The sequence below is a fragment of the Myotis daubentonii genome, chromosome 4 (genome assembly GCF_963259705.1).
Source record: "Myotis daubentonii chromosome 4, mMyoDau2.1, whole genome shotgun sequence".
In the NCBI taxonomy this organism is placed as follows: Eukaryota; Metazoa; Chordata; class Mammalia; order Chiroptera; family Vespertilionidae; genus Myotis; species Myotis daubentonii.
Window position 1 is genome coordinate 54,509,166 of NC_081843.1, and position 7,903 is coordinate 54,517,068.

Genomic DNA, 7,903 nt, shown 5'->3' on the forward strand with positions numbered 1-7,903 from the left:
ATTTGGGTGCACTTTATTTAGGTAAGCCTATTTTAGATTGTCTGAGATGAAAAAGTATCTAGGGAACTGAATGGTATTTCCAGACTTATTTTGCCAAATAGCATTACACAGTTACCTTCATTAGATAATAGAATGCCTGTAAAATGAATATGGTCCAATGTTCTATGGTTGTTGTCTTTTAATTTTAGGGATTAGTTTTAACTAGGAAAGATATAAAATTAATGCAAATTTTGGATACTAAAACGTACATAATTATACTTATGAGTCATTGTTCACCCTTAATCATTTGCTTTATCTGTTAATTATGAACACTTTAGGGGAAACCATCAAATAATTTAATTATCTTTGTGAGAACAGCCAATATAAAACTACTTAAAAAAGCTAGACTAAAATTTTGCCTAAATTTAATAAATATGATTACACTATTAATGCCATAAACCAAAAATAAAAATTACTCTGTACAAAAGTATTACATTCTGTTTGGAATTACCTTGCCTTTGGGAAAAAAAGGAGATAAAATGTCAAACATATTTAATGTATTGTAAGTAACTTTTTCAAAATCAGTGAGAAAGTCTTGACCTTTAATATAGCAACTTAAAAAAAGGTATACTTTTATGAAAAATAACAATCTTGGGGCCATGGACAAATGGGATCATGTCCTCTGTTTTGATTCTTGATTTTAGAGCAACAGGTATTGAGAAATTACGGAGTTATGGTGAGGGTTAGAATGTTGAATGGCTCTTCTGGCTTTTTACGATTTTTTTTTTTTTGAGAATGTATGTAATTCAAGGAAGTTCCTTAGCAAGCAGCTAAAATTGGAGCCAAGAAGACAAGCCAGTGTCCCAGAGGCCTCACCCATCACCAGTAAATCCATTGAAAAGGAAGTCACTTTGAATATTGAAGTATTAAATCTTCTTAAAAAGATCAGCAGACAGAGAGGGGCAGACCTTTTACCTTCTTTGTCCAGTGAATTCCAATATTCTGGCTTTGTATTCTTAAATGTGCAATTAAACCAACCTATGTATAAACTATAAGGAAACATGATAATATTGTTCTTTAACTGTAAGAGAGACCTTGAATATTAACCATGTATAGGATGGTAAGAATGGGAAGAAGTATAATAGCAATGGTAGAAGATGAGCCTGAGTGTTGGGGAAAAGGCTAAGGTCTATACCTGAGAAAAGTCTCAGGATCTGAGTGAAATAAGCGTGGGGTGTGTCTTTGATTTTGATAGAAGCTGGTACTTGACCTCTGCAAGTCTCAGCTTTCTAAGGTTAAAATTTTTCTAGTACCTCAAGGCAAGGCTGTAACTAAAATGAGGAGGCCAGGGCTCCAAAAATTGAGAAGAGATTTAGGGGCTGAAAAAAGCCAGTCAGAGCTTGGCAAATATGTGAGAAGGTGGCACTTTAGTTTTTAACCTCATATGACTGGATCTCATCCTACCCAATTTGAGTGCAGCAAATTGCACAGGAGTCCATGGGCAGACACATCTGGAAAAGTGCCAAAGTGTTAATGTGCTAAGAAAAGTGCAAAAGGAGCAAAGAGAGGATCTTGAATATGATCTTTGAAGTGTTAAGACAGTTTGAGACTGGTGAAAAGCTCAAGTAAAACTCTAACTCTTTACAGATTTATACATAATACATTATACATAATACATTAGAATTGCCAGGAATGTGGTATCATCCCTGCTGAAAAGCCTACAATCATTCTGGGCTTTAACTATTGCAATTTTGTGATCTTTTAAGAATAATACAATAGCTTAAGCAGGTTAAATGTTATTGATACTCTTAAATTATTGAAAATTCCACAAATTTCTTTAATATTAATGAAATGATTGCATAGATTTTATATTTTTAAATATATTTTTATTGATTTCAGAGAGGAAGGGAGAGGAAGAGGGAGATAGAAACATAAGTGATGAGAGAGAATAATTTATCAGCTGGCTACTTTCTGCATGCTCCCTACTGGGGATTGAGCCACAATTCAGTCATGTGCCCTGATTGGGAATGAAGCCATGGCCTCCTGGTTGAAGGGTCCATGCTCAACACTGAGCCACACGAGCAGGGCAGTTGCATCGATTTCAAAGCAAGAGTGTGAACACTGGAAGCATATCAGCAATACATATGCATTTTATTTATATGTGTTATTGTTGTTGTTGTTGTAAAGATACAATAGCCCCCTCCACTTGATCCCCATATCCAGAGGTTCTATTCTGTAGGTATGGAATGTGACCGAGGCATCTGTTGTTTTTTTAAAATATCTTTCACTCATACTAAGACACGACTAATTATAATTACTACTACAGTTTGAAAGCAGACCATAAAAATGAAAAGCATGATCTTCAGAGTAAAACTGACCCAAATAATCATTCTGCATATCGTAGCCAATTAATCAAGTTACTGGCCTACTTTGTTTCATAAATACTGCATATTTCACACAAACCTTGAAGCTTATAGGCACCATTTTTACATCATTTATTCAGTTTCTCCGAGTCACATTTTGGTAACTCTTGAAAGTTTTCAAGCTTTTTCATTTTCATTTTATTTGTTATGGTGATCTGTGATCAGGGATCTTTGACGTTACTATTGTAATTGTTTTTGAGGACCCACAAACCATGCCCATGTAGATAACAAACTTAATGTATGCTTCTTGTCTTCTGACTGCCCCACCGACTAGTAATTTCTCTGTTTCTCTTCCTCTCCTTGGGCCTCCCATTCCCTGAGATACAAAAATATTGAAATTAGGCCAATTTAATAACCAAAAGAAGGCATGTCAAAGCAGAGAGAGGCTGAATGCTAGGACTCTTGTGTCAGTTATCCAAGTTGTAAAGGTAAAGAAAAGATTTTTGAGAGAAATTTAAAGTGGTATTCTAAGGAACACAAAAATGATAGAAAGTGAAACAGCCTTATTGCTGATATGGAGAAAGTTTTAGTGGTCTGGATAGAGGATCAAACCAACTACAACATCCTCTTAAGCTGAAGCCCAATCCAGAACAAGGTGCTAACTGCCTTTAATTCTATGAAGGCTGAGAGAGGTGAGGAAGCAGCAAAAGAAAAGATAAAGCTATAGAGGTTGATTCATGAGGTTTAAGGAAAGAAGTGGTCTTTATAATATAACTAGAGGCCCGGTGCACAAAATTAGTGCACGGGTGGGGTCCCTAGGCCTGGCTGGCAATCAGGGCTGATCAGGTTCCCCACCTCCCCACCTCCTCTTTCCCTCACCACCTGTGTGCTGCCACCATACGGTTCCCTGCCTCCCCCCTTCCTGCCTCCCCACATCCCTGCCTCCACTCTCCTCCTCCCCTTGCACCCTCATCTACTGCCACCCACCCCCATTTCCCCATCCCAGTCCAGGGCCGGGCCCCAATCGGGCAATCGGGACGTGCCAGCTGGGAGGAGGGACCGGGAGGTTGGCTGGCAGGTCCCATCAGTGATTGGGGCCTGCAGGATAGGGGCAGCTCCTGCATTGAGCGTCTGCCCCCTAGTGGTCAGTGTGTGTAATAGCAACTGGTCATTCTGGTCATTCCAGTTGTTTCGGTCATTCCGTCCTAACGGTCACTTAGGCTTTTATATATACTAGAGGCTCAGTGCACAAAAATTTGTGCACTCGGGGGGGAGGGGGAGTCCCTCAGCCCGGCCTGTGCCCTCTCGCAGTCTGGGACCCCTCAGGGGATGACCACCTGCTGGCTTAGGCCCACTCCCTGGGGGATTGGGCCTAAGATGGCAATCAGACATCCCTCTGGCAGCCCAGCAGCCCTCAGGGGATGTCCACTTGCCAGCGGGGAGCAGGCCTAAACTGCAGTTGGACATCCTTAGCGCTGCTGAGGAGGCAGGAGAAGCTCCCACCACCACCACTGTACTGGCAGCCATCAGCCTGGCTTGTGGCTGAGCAGAGCTCCTCCCATGTGAGAGCGCCCTGACCACCAGAGGGCAGCTCCTGCATTGAGCGTCTGCCCCCTTGTGGTCAGTGTGTGTCATAGTGACCAGTCATTCCCAGTCCTTCTGCTGTTAGGGTCAGTTTGCATATTACCCTTTTACTATATAGGATAGAGGCCTGGTGCACGGGTGGGGGCTGGCTGGTTTGCCCTGAAGGGTGTCCCAAATTAGGGTGGGGGTCCTGCTTGGGTGCCTGGCCAGCCTGGATGAGGGGATGATGGCTGTTTGCAGCTGGTCACACACCCTTCAGGGTGGGGGTCCCCACTTGGGTGCCTGCCAGTCTGGGTGAGGGGCTGAGGGCCGTTTTCAAGCTGGCAGGTGACTGAAGCTCCCAACCTCTCCTTTTTTTCTCTTTTTTTTTATTCTGGGATTTATTTACCTTCTATGGCTGTCACTGGAGCTGAGAGCCAGCTTTAGCTCTGAGGCTCGGCTCCAGCTCTGAGACCTCGGCTGCTGAAAGCAGGTATCTGGGCTTTGTTTAGCTTCTATAATTGAAACACTGTTGCAACTCCAGCTCTGAGGCCCAGCTGGCTGAAAGCAGGTGTCTGGGGATTGTTTAGCTTCTATAATTGCAACATAGTTGCTTAGAGTGCAGCTCAGAGCTGGTTGGCGGCAGGCATTGAATCTTGGCTTTCTCCATCACTGGAGCAAGCAAGCCTCCTGTTCGCTTCAGCTGACTGGCTGCCGGCCACCATCTTGGTTGGCAGTTAATTTGCATATCGCCCTGATTAGCCAATGGGAAGTGTGTGGGAGGTACGGCTAATTACCATGTTTGTCTATTATTAGATAGGATATAGATAGTGCAAGTTGAAACTGCAAGTACTGATGTAGAAGCTGCCGCAAGTTATCCAGAAGATCTAGCTAAGATAATTAATGAAGGTGGCCACACTAAAAAACATATTATCAATGTAGACAAAACAGCCTTATATTGGAAGAAGATACCATCTAGAACTTTCATAGCTAAAGAGAAGAAGTCAATGCCTGGCTTCAATTCTCCAAAGGACAGGCTGACACTCTTGTTAGGGGCTAATGCAGCTGGTAACTTTAAGTTGAAGCTAGAACTCATTTATCATCCTGAAAATCCTAGGATCTTTTAAAACTATGCTAAATCTATTCTGCCTGTGTACTATAAAGGCAACTACAAAGCTTGAATAGTAAGCATATTTCTTTCCAACATGGTTTACTAAATAATAGACCAACTATTCAGAAAAAAAGATTTCTTTCAAAATATTACTGCTCACTGACAATGCACTTGACAATCCAAGAGCTCTGATGAAGATATACAATGAAATTAATATTTTTTTCATGCCAGCCAACACAACATCCATCCTGAAGCCCATAGGTCAAGAAGTAATTGTGATTTTTAAATTGTATTATTTAAGAAATACATTCCATAAGGCTATAGTGGCCATAGAGAGTGATTTCTCTGATGGGTGGAGGTAAAGTAAGATGAAACTTCCTGGAAAGGATTCACCATTCTAGATGTCATGAAGAACATCTGTAATTCATGGGAAGAAATTGAAATATCAACATTAAGAGGCATTTGGAAAAAGTTGATTCTACCCCTCATGGATGAATTTGAGGGCTTCAGACTTTGGAAGTGGAAATAACAAGGGAGCTAAAATTAGTAGTGCAGCATGAAGATTGACCGAATTGCTACAATCTATATAATAAAATCCTAGTGGTCATAACACTGTAACGACCAAAGACTGGTTACCAGGAGGCTGTGTGTGCAGTAAGGCACACACAGGTGAGCAGGGCTGCGTGTTGGGCGAGGCATGTGTGGGTGTGCGGGACTTGACTCTGGGTCTCGTGGTGTGGTGGGACTTGGGGGAGTCCCACGGTGCCGGCGGGACTCAGGGTTGTCCTGCAGCGTGGGGAGGTCTGGGGTCCCGGGTCTCGCACGATTTCTCACACTGGGTCACTAGTTTCATAATAAAACTTTAAGAGATGGGGAGCTGCTTCATAAGGATGGAAAAAGACAGTAGTTCCTTAAGGTGGAATCTAATCCTGGTGAATACGCTGTGAAGATTGTTGAAATGACACCAAAGGATTTAGAATATCACATAAACTTAGTTGATAAAACAGCATCAGGTTTTGAGAAGATTGACTCTAATTTTGAAAGAATTTCTCTGTATAAAATGCTATCAAATAGCCTGACATACTACAGAGAAATTGTCTGTGAAAAGGAGAGTCGATCAATGCAGCAAACTTCATTGTCTTATTTTAAGAAATTGCCGCAGCCACCCCAACCTTCAGTATTCACCCTTCTGATAAGTCAACAGCCATCAACAGAGAGGCAAAACTCTTCACTGGCAAAAAGATTTTGACTTGTTGAAGGTTCAGATGATGTTTATCATCTAATTATTTTTCTAATAATTTTCTAATTATGGTAAGGACATTGTTTTTTTCTTTATTCAATTTTTTTTTAGCTTTTCAATATTTTTTACAAAAATCTTTATGAAAGTATTATATATGTCCCCCTTTATCTCCCACTGACCCCTTACAATCCCCTGCCTCTCACCTCCACCACCCTATTGTCTGTGTCTATGGGTTATGCATATATGCATACAAATTCTTTGGTTGATCTCCTCCCACCCACCCACCTTCCCATGCCTTCCCTCTGAGATTCTGCAGTCTATTCTATGTTGGGTTTTGTTGTGTGTTTTTTTTGTTTTTTGTTTTTTGTCTCTGGATCTATTTTATTCAACAGTTTATTTTGTTCATTAGATTCCACATATTAGTGAGGTCATGTGATACTTCTCTTTCTCTGACTTTCTCATTTCACTTAGCATAATACTCTCCAGGTCCTGTAAGTCATTGTTTTTTTCAAACATAATACTATATTACACTAAATAGACTACAATATAGTGTAAACATACCTTTTATGTGTACCAAAAGTTGTGTGACTTGCTTTACTGAGATCTTTTCTTATTATGGTAGCCTGAAACTGAACCTACAATATCTCCAAGGCCTATACTCAGTTTTATATTCCTTAATATTAAAATTGGGATGTTGATAGAACCTACCTAATAGACTAGTTATAAGGGTGAAAAGAGACAGGATATTTAAAGCATATCATGGTGTAATACATACATTCAACAAATATTTCCAGAATAAGTTGACAACTAATGTATAAATATTAAATAAATATTAAGTCTACACATAAAAACATAAGTTAAATCTAAATACATAAGTTAAATAGGTGGTTCCAAAATGGGAAATAAAAGTATTAATTATAGAAATAAAACCTTAGCTATTGAATTTTCACAGATGCATAAATTAGTGAACTTAAGTTTGCAACTATGTAAATGTCTCTCATTTTGGCTGTTATGTTTTAGGATTTTGACTCAGTGTTTTTTAGTTGAATTATTACTATTTTCAATTAATCTTTGCTTCAGTAATCATAATACTTACATTTTATTTCATTAAGTATTATTACCAGCTATTAGAGTAGTGTTTTATGTTTAAAGAATTTCTTATAATAATTCCTTTTATGCTCCTTTTTCCCTGGGCTGTACTATTTCTTAATGTAATTCTCAGGTAGAGAACATTAGCGATGTTTTGTGTACAATCTCCATACATTTTAGAATGTATTTCGTGCATTCACTCAATGCTCCCTTTACCTTATCTCAGCATAGAAATCTGGGGTCACAGATTTTATTCTTTTAGAACGTTGTCACTAGTTTGAGGAAGGGGGAAATCTTCAGATGGCCATCTGAAACTGAAATGTTGCATTCTAATACTGCAGACCAAATAGGATTGAGGGGAGGGGTTCAAGTGAACGCTTTCCATTTCCTATGACCGCCAGTTCCCTCAACCTAGTACCACCAACAAATGTGAAGTTATAATTAATGAAAATGTGGAAATCATGTGAGGGACATTTTTTATTAGCCGATTATCAAGTAGATGCAAACTGGTATCAGATGACTCACATTAGTCCAAGGTGGGTATTAGAATTTGTATAG

The 7,903-nt window shown here is 39.8% G+C and overlaps 1 pseudogene; it reads left to right on the plus strand.

Moving 5' to 3' along the window:
- The first annotated feature begins 654 nt into the window (after positions 1–654).
- LOC132232496 (tigger transposable element-derived protein 1-like) lies at positions 655–6,322 on the plus strand (annotated as a pseudogene).
- The last annotated feature ends 1,581 nt before the right edge of the window (positions 6,323–7,903 follow it).